Source organism: Malaclemys terrapin, chromosome 10, assembly GCF_027887155.1.
Source record: "Malaclemys terrapin pileata isolate rMalTer1 chromosome 10, rMalTer1.hap1, whole genome shotgun sequence".
NCBI classification, from domain to species: Eukaryota; Metazoa; Chordata; order Testudines; family Emydidae; genus Malaclemys; species Malaclemys terrapin.
Genome location: NC_071514.1, coordinates 20294937 through 20309591, shown reverse-complemented (window position 1 = coordinate 20309591; position 14655 = coordinate 20294937). Strand labels below are relative to the sequence as shown.

Below are 14655 nucleotides of genomic sequence, written 5' to 3'. Positions count from 1 at the left end.
ACTTACAGTGCTTACTGGCCTACATCAAAGACAGATAAATTACACACTTCATATAGCAAAGTGGCGTGCTGTATTTATTTTCCACACTTCGACAAAGAAACTTCTGATTTAAAATCACTCCGATTATCACTTTAACATGCAATGTAGCATTTAATTATCCTGATCCAGGATGGCACAGTTGCTGGGCAAAATAATGAGTCTTGCTGAAGGTCATTAACTTCTCACTTACTGATGGCTTAATGTTTTGGAGCCAATAGGAAAAAAAACCCTACTACAATGAAAGGTGTTCAGCACAAGCACATCTTACCTTTTATCTGGGGACTGTTTTAGACAGCGTGACTATAACAAAATGTCAGCTCAGACTCAAAACAACAAACATTCCAAAATCAAATATAATGCCCATCTTGGTAAACAAGCAATAGTACATGTGTGTACAGTAACTTAGCTATTAAAGGGCCCGATCCTGTGAAATGCTCAGCTTCTTGGAGGATTGGATTCAGTTACTTCCATCTCCAGCTGACCTCTGGCATTGGGGTCACAGGGGAAAGATGAGCTGTCACCCTAGAACGTTATAAACTAAAGGTGTGTGTGTTGGTGCCTCTTTTGTACTGCATAGCAGATATCTAAGTGCAGAGCTGTACTGTGCAGAAGAAGGAAGCTAAAGCCTCCTTGAATTGCTTGTTCTGATTACTGCCAAGTCAACCCAGTGTGCTTGTCATCTTCTGTATGTGATGATTTTAATTGGCTCCTAAAATGAGGCCAGTTTGTTCAGACGTTTTCAGAACATTAATCTAGCCAAAAAATCCTAAAAACATATTAATCACAACAGTGCTCAGGGCCGGATTTCTAAAGCCAAAACGTCCTATATTGGGGCAGGATAAAAGTCAGGCCAGGGGCTCATTCCTGACCCCAGCTACTTTAGGACCATACACTGTAGCTTGTTCTCTGCTGGCTCTAAGGGTGTTAGTACTTGATGTTAATAACACTGTTGGCTTGGCATGGCTTTTCCAACGGTTTCATTTTTAAGGACTCCGTGACATAGTCACAAAAGAAAAACTAAGTGAAAAAGGGATGCTTTGAGCTTAGGTGAGAAGAAATTTAGATGGGCTGTGATGACAGAGAAATTCACAAGGTGGCCACAAATGGAGTCCTATTGATAAATGTGTCATTAAAAACCATTCAACCCACATGTCATTTTGCAGAAGAAAAGAAAATCAATAACAAATTTCCTTCCATCAGTCTCTCCTCTTTACTGTATATTACCTACCCTGATTAGAAGCACTGATCTCACACCAGCTTCTTAATGGAAGCAATGAAAGTAGATTTTTCCCCCTCACATGTCTGCTTTCCCTCTGCTAGAAATGCAGAAAGCTACATAGCTCTGGCCCAGAGTGTTTATAATTTCTAAAATACTCCAGGAGTAATTTGAACTCCAGCCTTCTAGTTTTTGTAACCTAAGACAAATAGGGCAACAGAAGCTCATTGTAGTTTATTGCTTTTATATGTTATTTCACCAGAGGTCATCTTTTTAATTGTGTCTTACAATTGTTTATGATGTCTTGTAGGTGATGTGTGGACTTAGCATTGTGGGTCCAGTGGCTAGGGTACAGGACTAGGTCTCAGAAGACAGAAGTTCTGTTCTATTTGCTGTATACATTCTATATAACCTTGGACAAAGCACCTAACTTCTCTGGGCCTGTAAAATGTGGATAATGATACTTCGCTGCTTTTGAGAAGCATTTTAAGATCTATTGATTATAAGCCCTGTATCAGAGCTAAGTATTTTTATGGCTTTTTTTTATTAGAAGTTCCTACTTCAAGGCTGAAGAAGAGAGGGATTGAGACCTGTATACTTATACCCCATGGTGTTCATTGTAGCACTGGCACAAGATCCGTCCCCTTCTCCTCAACTCTTTTGACTGCAACTAGTTACAATGTGCAGCATGCTCCTTTCCCCAGAGACCTAGTTAATCAGTGGTAAGAGTAATTCAGTTGTAGGAGACCACATCTCTCATATCAGATTTTTGTAAACTCCTACTTTAGTACATCAGCATGCTGGTAAATGAAACAGCTCTTACAAGTTAGCTCTAATACATCTTCTTCTATAGCAAATGGCAAGAAGTGTCATCAGTCATTTCTTCATTAACATTACTCCTAGGGTTACCATTCGTCTGGATTCCCCCGGACATGTCCGGCTTTTTCGGGTTAAAAATAGCGTCCGGGGGGAATTTGTCAATGTCCGGACTTCCCCTCCTCCCCTCCCCATGCAGAGCGTGCGCGTGCTTACAAAGCAGCCGGTGCTCCAAAAGCCAGAGCCAGAGCCCTGCTTGCACTTCCCCCTCCTCCCTCCTGAAACTTGACACCCCTCCCCTCCTCTCTCTCCCTCCCTCCCTGCACTCACAGATCGCGGGCTGGGCTGTTCGTCTGGAGCTCCGAGCCTGCTGCCCTCCCCCGCTGCCGAGCGCGCTGCTCTGCAGCACAGTAAGGGGGCCGGAGGCCAGAGAAGCGGCAGGGAGGTTCGGGGGGGGGGTAGTCAAGAGACAGGGAGCAGGGGGGAGGGTTGGATGGGTCAGGGAGTTCAGGGGGGGCTGTCTGGGGGTTGGGGGTGTAAGGTTTTGGGTAGTCAGGGTACAGGTGGGGGGGTCTCAGGAGGGGGCAGTTAGGGGACAAGGAGCGGGGGGGGTGTTTGGGAGTTCTGGGGGGGGCTGTCTGGGGGTTGGGGGTGTAAGGTTTTGGGCAGTCAGGGTACAGGTGGGGGGGGTCTCAGGAGGGGGCAGTTAGGGGACAAGGAACAGGGAGGCTTAGGTAGGGGGTGGGGTTCTGGAGGGCAGTTAGGAGCAGGGGTCCCAGGAGGGGGCAGTCAGGGGACAAGGAGCGGGGGGGGGGGAGTTCGGGGCGGACTTTCTGGGGGAGGGTGGATAAGGTTTTGGGCAGTCAGGGTACAGGTAGGGGGTAGGGTCCTGGGGGGCAGTTAGGGAGAGGGGTCTTAGGAAGGGGCAGTTAGGGGATAAGGAACAGGGAGGCTTAGGTAGGGGGTGGGGTTCTGGGGGGCAGTCAGGGGACAAGGAGTGGGGGGGAGGGTTGGGGGTTCTGAGGGGGCAGGAAGTGGGAGGGAGTGGAAGGGGCGGGGGCGGGGCTAGGACAGGACGGGGGCGGGGCTAGGGCGGGGCTCCTCCCGTCCTCTTTTTTGATTGTTGAAATATGGTAACCCTAATTACTCCTAAGGCCCGCTTTAATGCATTTTTGTCATATCTATGTCATATGTATCTACTCCCTTCCCCACCAAACCTTTACTATGACAGCCAGGACCTTAGAGGCTGTCCCGGGTGAATTATAACTTACACAAGTGAATTTCTATTCTGTCATTTCTCCTACACTCTCCCAAGAAGAAAATATATGAAAAAGTCTACTGGATCCTTTCTCCGTTCTTGTTTGGATCTAGCTTCTTTTGACCATTGTCAGGAATGCACAGGAATGTAGCATAACCACAACCACTCACATCTGGGAACTCAAAATATTCCAAACCACAGAGAGTCTTTTTCACCCACCAATGAGACACAAACACGCATATTTGCACATGCCTGAATGTGCACATTTGTACGAAAGCCCAGATGAAAGGAGAGAAGGTTCACATTATTTAAAGACATTCAGGAAACCCATTTACCTCTCATTTGATATGTAAAAATCCAAATGACCCATTGTAACGGTGAAGCAGGACTTTTTCATGCTATACCTATGTACTACACACATTAGGCCTCAGGAGTCAGCGCATGCAGCTAGAGAACCACTATTCTGATTCCAATGAATCATTTGACACTTCACTGCTGCATATACATTATGCTTGTATTCTTTTTTCACATGAGGATTATTTACTAATCATTATATTAAGAAGGATCTTTTCCATTCTACCAATTCTGGTTACAAAGGCATTAGACTCTTGGTGTGTGTCTCTGCCTTAGGTAATTTTCTTAAAAAAAAAAAAAAACTGTTGTTACACATGTGTCTCATCTAGGAGAGATCAGGAAGTAAATTAAAACTTGCAAGTTCAATTTTGATTTTCCCATAGTCATAGTTTATTATTCAGAAAGGGACAAAGCAGTTAGGAAAGTCGGTTACCTTTGAGAGAGTGTGTGTGAGCTCACATACATGCTGCAGGATTTTATTCCCTGAGACAGCTCAGTTTCAAAAAGAAAAAAATAAAATACAAATACAAAAAAACCCCCCACACACATCAATAACAGCCAGTGGGTTTCAGTCTCAGCGTCTAGTCCAATGAGTGCTTGTGGTCCATTTGCATTAGGAGAGAAAGCTCTTGGTACAGCAATAATGCTAATATAGAATTAGTACTGATGGAGCACAGTCCATCGGATAAATTGCCTCCTGGAGAATAGTGTAATGTCAATGACGGCTTTCAAGCTAGAGAGAACCAGACACACCATTCAACGCTACCAATGGCAGCCTCAAAGGGCAAGTAGCAAAATCCCACAGCTTAAGGAGAGCAAGTAAACATACACGGAAACAACTTACTGCAGAATCGACACTTCAGGAGGAGATACACACTTAGAGTACTACTTGCAAATAAGCTGAGCGTTATATCTGAATGGGCCAGATGCTAAACTGGTGTGAATTGATACATCACCGTTGGTTTCAATGGAAATATGCCAATGTGTACCAGCTCAGGATCCAGCCTTATAGGTTTTGAACATGAATGACGTTACTGTTCAACTGAACTTTCACTGTAAAGGAAATCTTGAGTAATTAAATTTAAAGGGTATCAAAATGAAGAAGAAGAGTAAATTCAGCTGATATATTCTGCATGGAATGAAAGACTTTGGACTGATGAAAGTGGAAGACAAGCACACGTGCATTACAGCAGGCTAAACGATGCATTACCATAGCATGGGCCAAGTTCTTAGCAATGAGAATTACCAAAACAATCACCTAGTTTAGAAATAATAAGCACTAAACCCTGCAAGCCATGGCAAGAAATGCAGTTAGGAAGGCCAATAAATGATCAATATGAAAAAAACAGTGAGATTCCTAGCCACAAAATCAACCTTTAAAATGGTAAAAAAAAAAAAAACAAAAAAAAAACAACCTTCTTGTATTCTAGGTCAGTACTAAAAGAAACCAAACCGGCCTGACATCATATAAATTAACCAATCAGGGTTATTAGCCTACCTCCCAGCAACCCCGGGGTTTCGCGGGACTGTCCATCTTTGAGCCCCAAACCCCCGTCCTAGCTGAAGTGACTCAAATCCCACAGGACTCGTTCAGCTTAGCTCCCGGCATTGTGACCTGGGCCCTGGAGCACGAGGTTGCAGTGCCACTTGTTCAAATTTGGCCTGGCCCGCCATCCACTCCCTGTCAGGGGGGCCGGGCCAGTCCTCAGCCGGGCTGCAACCATGTGCACTGCAATGCCTGGAGCGAGGAGCCAAGCCCACCCAGCCGTGCTGGACAGGAGTCAACCCTGCAGGGTGAGTGTGGAGTGGGCTCTCTTTGCAACTGCCCTCTCTGCCAGAGACTCCCCTCCCCCAGGGCAGGACCCATCTTGAAACGTGGGGAGGTATGGACTAGTCCAGCACACTGAGGCTGGCTGTATAGCAAGAGACACAGACACAGACACACTGGCCAAACATCAAAAACAAGGAGATTTGGCAACAGATGAATGATTGGACTCTTCGGCCAGGACAGTCTATACAGAATGAAGGAGTCCAAAGCAAAACGGATAACAATAGATCCCAATCCTGTACTAGAAAATGAAACCTTGGGAGTCCCCATCCACCCAAGCAATTTTCAGCAAAGGGGACAAAGCAATAGGAGGATAATTCCTCAGCAGTTTCTATTACTTGTACCGTTCAATGTAGAACCCCTACTCCCTTGTCTCAATGTAGAATGTAGAACGTTCAATGTAGAACCCCTACTCCCTTGTCTCAATGTAGAATGTAGAACGTTCAATGTAGAACACCTACTCCCTGTATTGGCTGCTGGGTATCCATGGATGGCATTTTAGATGGTCTAACAACCTTTCCAATACATAAAATAGTTTCCTCAAGCCAGCCATGATATGTCTGGCTTTAATTTGAGTAATGACTTATTTTACAGCACACTAATCAGGGCCGCTCCAGGGTTTTCGCCGCCCCAAGCAGCCAAAAACCAAACCAAAACAAAACAAAAAAAAAGCCATGATCGCAATCGCGATCTGCGGCGGCAATTTGGCGGGAGGTCCTTCGCTCCGAGCGGGAGTGAGGGACCATCCGCCGAATTGCCGCCGAATACCTGAACAAGCTTGACAAGCTGGTGCCTGGAGCCGACCCTGACACTAATATTGTGCTAAGTTGCTTATTTCAAGCACATCTAACGTGTAAATTACATAATAATGACATACTTTTAAGTCAGTAACAAAGTTTACGGCATATGTGGCTGCACATTATTTTGATAGTTATGAAAAATAAATATGGGATAACACCCCATTTGTATCCTAAAGTATTTCTAAGGTACAGTACAATTCAATAGGGCAGATATAATTGCACATAAATTGCATCATAGATTAGAGAGAAGAAGAAACTGTGGATAGACTATGATGAAATAGCACTTGTATTGATAGATTTCTAGAAACAAGTTCATTTTAGGTTTCTCTTTCAGGAACACATTTTCAGCTGGCATTAAACCAGCCTCCAATTTTCTAACTGCCATATCACATACACCTGAATTAGTGGATGTAGATGTGATAGGCTCCCAGCAGTCCAGTCCACATGTGCAAAACGGATGAATGTGCAATTCTGTGGACACAAGAATTCATATGTACATTTTTACATTTAAAATCGGAGGCTGTGCCTGAGAATGTGGTCCTTTATCACATTCAGAATGAAACGATGCGATTCCACTCTAGACTCTACTGCAGTTTTTCTTCAACTGGTGGGTCATGAAAGGCAACCGAGGGGTTGAGAGGGATTGAAAATTTTATTAAAGTCAAAAGCAAAGACAATCTTGTTCCCAACTCTCCACACACCCTTACCCTTCCAGGTTAAATATTCTCTATCAACCTCTCAAAACACACACACAAATCAACTCAATAGGCTTATCATTGATATGTTTTTAACTCTCACCTTTTCTAATAAATATAAGGTGGTTGTGGAAATATTTTTTTTGGGGTAGCCAACCTGAAAAGGATGAGAAACGCTGTTCTACAAATCCTGGGGTTTCAGCAGCTCTGCTGTCTGCTGGATTGAAGGAGTCTGAATTTCTAGGAAGCTTAACAACAAAAAGTTTGTGCTAGCTGGTTGCTACAAACCTGTTGGGTGGAAGGCAACTTCCAAGCTGTGTGGGACTTGTTCTCTGGAGTTTGACTCTCTAGAAGAAAACTTGTTGCAGTTTTAATCATTTTTTTTCTTTTAATTTAAAGGGAAGAACTCACAATAACAGTAGACCACTTTGTTTATTGTTTCCCCAAACGAGAGTAGAAGAAGAGACGTGGGCTGATGTAAGTGAATAAGAATGCTGTTGAAATTTGCTTTTAAGCATCTAAAGGCCTGCCTACGCCATCTAACAGAAAGGGATTGTGTGGCTCAACAAAGTAGAAAGTAATCATCCAAACAAAGTCAGCCTTATTTAGCCAGCCATCCCTGTCACCCCACTGCAGATGCCCTTAGCCCTAACAATGTTGCCTGACCATTTTCAAGTTTACAAGTTAATGTAGCAATCCAAGATCCAGAATCTCTTCCCTTCTTCCCATAAATGTCCAAGTATAATTTCTAATAATGAGTGATTTATGAGTGTGAGCTAGGAGATGCGTAACAGGGAACTAGCCAGAGGGCTCAGTGAAACCATGCAAATGCATATTTATAGTACAACAAAGAGGGGGCAACTGGTTCATGTGAACAAATGACAAAGATTATTCACTTTCCACAGAGTGGGGCCATAAACTAAAACCGTGGATCTGAACACTTTTGGACCTTTGAGGTGATTCAGCGACAGACACAATTTGCACACAGCCCGTATTTTTATAATGGGAAGAACTAAAAACCCATTGTAAACAATGCTGAACTTCGGGGGTGTTTGCATTCTGGATCCAAATAACTTGATTTGAGCGCAATTCTAATCTCCATTGGGGAAAGCATTTTGCCCTAGAGAACAACATGCACTAAAACCCTTATAGGGTAAGCACCAAAAAGAAGCAAGGGGCAAAACCCCTCTATTACTTTTTTGGTTTAAGTGTGCAATCTAAATATAATTTTAGAGCACAAATATACATAACATTTTGAGGAGCGTGAGAGGTCATCTGAATGCGTTAGACATTTTTTCATTTTTCAAACAGGCCAAGAGATTTATGGTTTGGAGTATACATCAATACTACGATAAATCATCCTGTTTCTAACCTTCCAAGAAAGTGATAACATCTACCCCATATCCTGTCCTTTCAGGCATAAGGCACATGACTTGCTCTGTTAATTTCAGTGGAACTAAATAAGTCATCCACGATACCCTGCAGTCCCTTAGAACATACCATATGGAATGTTAGCCTTGTTGTGTGCAATGAATTCAGTCAGCTTCTGAAAGCAAGTTCAAGCCTCTAGGATATATGCTGACCTTGATGCAGAGTAGAACATGCACCGATAGAAAAAGAAGTGAAGCATGAAAGTCCAGTCTCACAGCATGCACGTGTTCACTTAGTAAATGAGCAGCTAGGGCAATTTGCATATAGACAAGCCCTTGTTTAACTAAAGGTGTGATATAAAATTGATTTAGCTAAGCTGATGAAAAAGGGAACATGGACACTTTAATCAATATTTAGCTTACGTCAATTAGGAACAGGTTTAAGCTACATAGAAATAAGTCACTCAGACTGAAATAAGCATATCTGTACCAGTCTAACTAAACAGGACTAAAAACCTACATAAATTAAGCTTGCGCAACTTCTGTGGAGAGACAAGGCTTAAATGCAGCAGATTCAGGGAAGAATAAAGCTAACCAGGATCCAACAAAAAGCAGAGGATCTCCAGATTCTTTTTTCCAGTCTAGGTCTCCTTTCTACACAGTCTTAGGGTGAGATATGCCTCTAAGGGCATGTCTGCAGAGCAGCTGGGAAGTGCAATTCCCAGCTGAGGTAGATGTACATGTGCTAGCTCATCTGGTGCTAACACCTAAATGTAGCAACGTGGCCGCAGTGGCACGGGCAACATGGCCAATGGACAATGTATGTATCTGGGGGTGCTGGGTGGGATTGTACATGGGTGGTTAACCCCGAGGCACTGCTTGTGCTGCTGAGGCCACATTGCTATGTTTAGCATGCTAGCTTGAGCAGAGCTATCTTGTGTACATCTTGCCAAGCTGGGAATCACAATTCCCAGATGCAACACAGATACACCCTAAGAGAATCCTGCACAGAACTCTTAGTCCGGGGAGAGGAAGGGAGAAAGTGGCTTTAAGACACCGCTGCACTGTCCCGATTCTGGCCTGCTCTCAGAGCTGGAGAGGTTCCTGCTATAATTTAATCAAGCCTTGGGGACCTGTCTGAGTTACTGCAGCCTTCCAGAGCTGCCACAGGGACTGTAATACTAAGTACTGTGGCCACAGCCTGGACACATCTCTGTTACCCTCAGCCCCACACCCTATGCCAGGGTTGTGACGGGGTCCTTGGGAGGCAGCCTTACAACTGTCTCCACAGTTCCTGTGCGTGGGGAATCTTCCCCCAGCCATGTAGAGCAGGATCAGGGCCCCTCTATACCATTCTGGCTCTTTCAGGGGGCACAAAGGGGCCTGAGCAGGGGCGAGGATTTCACCTTCACATTCTTCTCCCCCAGTCAGATCCCACCTGCACACAGACAGACTGATCCTGCCAACCACCCAGGAGAGATCTTTGTCCTCCTCCCACTCCGGAATCCTTGCACCTTCTGCCATGGAAGTCAGTCCAGCCCAGCCAGACTCAGCAGAGAGCACACCAATACTGCTCAGCTGGGAGCTGCACAGCTACTTAGCCGGTTTGCCTCTCTCTGTCTGACTCATTGTTGCCTCTGACCCCAGGATCTTTCCTTCACCTGGCTCTGAGGAATATTAAAAAAACCATACAAAAATGTCTAGCATGAAATCCGCTCTTCCTGCACAAAGTCTGAGTAAATAGGCTTTGCACAGGCAAAATCTGCAGGGAATAACACTCCATAGCACACCTATATAGAAATTCTACATCACCTAGTGCCGCCCATCTGGTGCATTCATTATTACTGATCAGCACAAATGGAATGACCAGCGCAGGATAAAGACAATTCCTGCTCCTTTGTGCCTGAAACTGTAAGCCACATATTTTTACTGCAGCATATTTGTGTGTGTGTGTGTGTGTGTGTGTGTGTGTGTGTGTGTGTGTGTGTGTGTGTGTGTGTGTGTGTGTGTGTGTGTGTGTGTGTGTGTGTGTGTGTGTGTGTTCCGGGGGAAGAAGGGGTGGGAATTTTAAGTCCAAAGAAAGGGAGTGAAGCAGTGGGGAAGAGACGTGGATTTTAGCAGAATATTCTGTGTCTGCAGAGCAGGGCAACTTGACTAGAAGGGTCCAGAGACATCCAGACATAGGGTGTGGCAGTTACTGGGCATGTTCAGCAGCTGTTTCTGAAGCTGGGCAGAGAGTTTTCACTAAGGGCAAGGAGTCTTGCAACTTCCACAAATTCACTGACAGCTGAGCCAGTTAGAGCTCACCACAGGGAAAGTTTATAAATACAGAAGTTAAAGACAGTCCTGTAGACTTAGCAGCATGCAAGACCAAGGGATGTTGTCTGCTGTGGGGGCGAGGTCCCAGTACCGTACCTGTCTGGATACAGGCTACAGTTCCTATTTTACAACAACTGAGGAGACCAGTCATCTTGTTATCCCCATGCTAGCTGTAAGGATCCCCAGACTTTTCTTTGCGGAAAGCCCCTGAAGAAGTGTTTGGAAAAGAACAGAAATGCTGCCATTCTTCTCAAGCTCTGAAGAGTCCAAGTGACACACCCAACATATCAAGGCCACGTTAGAGAAACTGAGACTTCATCTCTGAAAGAAGATCATATGGGAATGTGTCTGTGTGTGTTTAAGTAGAGAAGTATAAATGTTATGGTGAAACCTTCCATGTAAATATATGTAACAAAAGCAAAGTGGGAAAGTCTATATAATAAACAGTAGATTTGGTACCTTATAGATTTTATTTGAGACGTTCTTCGTAAATGATTCCAAATACTATTTACAATGTGTTTTGTGTATTAAATATTTGATTGTAAAGAAACTGTATGGTTCCCTCTCTCAAACTGTCTGGGATCTATTAACGCCTACCCGCAGGGCTTTATATACAATAGCCCTGAGGTTTAACTTTCTGAAAAGACAGAGCTCTAGCCTATGTTTCAGCAAAGAGTTAAGCTGCAGTACAGGAAGAAGGAGAGTGTAATAGGTAGTGGGTACGTACTCAGTTATGCCTCCACAGCTGCTCTGTGCGCTAGATACACTGCTAGTTATATTCGCACTAGCTTAGTGAGCATTAGTGAGAATACATGGAGATGAGCAGGGACTCACCTCCAGCTTGTAGTGTAGATGAAGCTTTAGACACACATTCAGGGGCTGTATTTGCCCAATTTTGAAAAATGCCCCTTTGTGTAGAGGAATGCTATCAAGGTAGAAAAAATCCAATCTATTTTCCCATGTTGCAGATACCTTAGATTATTAAAGCTGAAAACACTTAAAATAGCCAATATTTTTGTATGTTATTTATACTAGTTTCTCAGCTAGGAGGAGGAGAATAGACTAATCAGTTTTATGTTTGCTTCTAGTCAGATGCTAAACTATTGAACTTCAAATTCTGCTACACTAGGCCAGCATTAGGGTTGCAAACATGTTTTAGGTTTGCACTTCTCTTTCACACACACTGCAAGGGGCTGTTTTATTTTTTAAAAATGTTCTCACTGGACTTTTTTAAAGTTATGGAAACATTTGTATTGCTAAGTTTTAACATTGCTCATGTTTACAAAACCTAAAGTTTGGGCCAAATTGGACTTGGTGAATTTCCTTTAAACAATTAATTGCTCATTATTTTCCAAACAATCCATCAAGAGCTCTATTTTGTAAGTGTAATGACATACTCCATGGCATGCAGTTGTGAGATAACCTCACTTTTTGGCTTCTAGAGCTACTAAAAAAAACAGGAGTACTTGTGGCACCTTAGAGGTTCATGCTGTCTGTCTGTGCGTATATATATCTCCTCAATATATGTTCCACTCTATATGCATCCGAAGCAGTGGGCAGTAGCCCACGAAAGCTTATGCTCTAATAAATTTGTTATTCTCTAAGGTGCCACAAGTACTCCTGTTCTTTTTGCGGATACAGACTAACACGGCTGCTACTCTGAAACTAGAGCTACTAAAGAAGACAATTTATTGGTCTGAAAGCTAAATACTGACTTCCATGTGCCAATAGAATGGCACCTACTTTTTTGATCTGTGAATAATTAGTGCTAGGGAATTGTATTAATAACACAATAGCTTTTTTTTAATATACAAAGCCAGGAACTGGGCTGGTTGTGTGCATAAGTTGATAAGTGCAAACAGCTTCTAATTTCAAGTATACACAAATCAAGGCTGCATTAAAACATGGTACACAGGAGCTTTAATGATAGACTTAACACCAAGACAAAAACCAAACTTGGTCTTTGGAATGGACGGACAATATATGAAACAGGGAAGCTAGCTTAGGTCACAGCAGAGATGAAACGCTACAGCTTAAACAGCCTGGGTGTCAGCGAGAGCAGATGGACGGGATCAGGAAGATTAACAGCCTCGGGAGAAACTTTGCTGTGTTCGGGATGGAATGATGGACAACACCATGAGGGTGTTGCCATCCTTTTGAAGATGGGAATGGAGGTCCATCAGCATCAGATTTATGAGAGCCAGACTGAAAGGGAAATAGAATATCATCACCCTGATTAGGTGCTATGCTCTGAAAAATGACAGTGATGAAGTAGTAAAGGACAAATTCTACCTTACACCATAGGCGGCGTTAGAGAGAGTACCACACCATGACCTAACTATCATCATGGGAGATCTTATCAAAGTCGGTAAGGACAACACAAACAACAACAGAGCAATGGGAAGGCATGGGTGTGGCACCATGAATGAAAATGGAGAGAGGCTTGTTGATTTCTGTAATATGAATGACCTAGTTATCGGCAGAACCCTATTTCAACACCAGGAAATCTACAAGGTGACATGGTGATCTCCAAATGGCAGAGATAAGAACCAGATTAACCATATGATCAATGGCAAATGGCAATGCTCACGGACAGATGTGAAAGTGAGAAGAGGTGCAGATATTGGCAGTGACCATCATCTTGTGACAACCTCCATCAAGCTAAAACTGAGAAGTATGGGACATAGACTTTATGACATTGACAAGCTAAAGTCCCCTGAAATACAGAAAGCCTTTGTTCTGCAGTTAAAGAACAGGTTTTGGGCCCTTGCAGACCTTGATGAAGAGGAGGGGAATGCAGATGAGGAGATCAACAAGAAGTGGGACAAAGTAACCAGCAATTTATAAACAGAGCAGTGAAGCCTGACTAGGATACAGTCAGAAGAGATGGAAGGAGTGAATTACACCCAGCACATGGAACACCATAGAAACTAAACAAGCCCTGAAGAAAAAAGTTTTAGACACAAAATCCCAGATGCTAAAGGATAAATACCACGAGGAGAATAGCAAGGCACACCAGGAGGTCAAACACCTTGTGAGAGTGGACAAACGACATTATATTGATAATCTGGCAACACAAGCAGAGGATGCAGCTGCTTGTGGTGAACACGGAACTGTCTACAAAATTATTTGGTTTATCAGTGGTAAACGGCAGACACCAACAAACACTCTCATCAGGGACAAACAAGGCCACCTACTAACAAACAAGAAATATGCTGGACAGAGCATTTCAAAGAATTGCTGACCAGGGAGCCACCTAAAGAGGAAGCAAACATCCAGGAGGCAGAAGAAGATCTTGATGTCAACACAGACACCCCAACTGAGGAAGAGATCATTCAAGCCATCAAATCCTTAAAAAAAATGGGAAAGTTCCTGGCAAGGATAACTTAAATGCAGAATTATTCAAGGTAAATCCTCAGTTAGCAGCATCTATCCTGGCCCCTCTATTTACATCAGTCTGGGAAAGGGAAAAAGTGCCAGATGAGTGGACCAATGAGGTTATAGTGAAGATATCAAAGAAAGGAACTCTCAGTGATTGTAATAACTGGTGTGGTATCACACTTCTATCTGTGCCAAGCAAAATATGGTGTAAGATCATAGTCCAGCGTATATCAGAGGCAGTTGATAGCATTCTCAGAAAAGAGCAAGCCGGTTTTCGGAAAGGGTGTGGATGCACAGACTAGATCTTCACTCTACGAAACATAACAGAACAAGGCTTAGAATGGCAACAGCAGCTCTACATAAACTTCATAGACTTTGAGAAGGCTTTTGATAGGATTCACAGGACCAGCCTGTGGTGCATTCTGTGGGCATATGGAATCCCTTATTTCAACTTTACATGCAGTGTTGATTACAGTGAGCTCAGTTTTGAAGTAAAAACAGGAGTATATCAGGGGTGTGTCATGTCTGCAATCCTCTTCAACATTGTCATTGACTGGGTAATGCAGCATACAACAGAAG

The 14655-nt window shown here is 43.5% G+C and overlaps 1 protein-coding gene across 6 annotated transcripts in view; it reads right to left on the bottom strand.

Moving 5' to 3' along the window:
* The window catches only part of SHC4 (SHC adaptor protein 4), a 69540-nt gene that overhangs the window by 23857 nt on the left and 31028 nt on the right, over nucleotides 1-14655 (bottom strand). The window contains exon 1 of one of the 6 annotated variants that reach the window (XM_054040969.1): nucleotides 7295-7344. The exons of the other annotated variants lie outside the window; for them this stretch is intronic. The gene's annotated coding sequence lies outside the window, so the exon portion shown is untranslated. Of the gene's footprint in view, nucleotides 1-7294; nucleotides 7345-14655 lie in introns of those variants that run through there. 6 annotated transcript variants of the gene reach the window in all.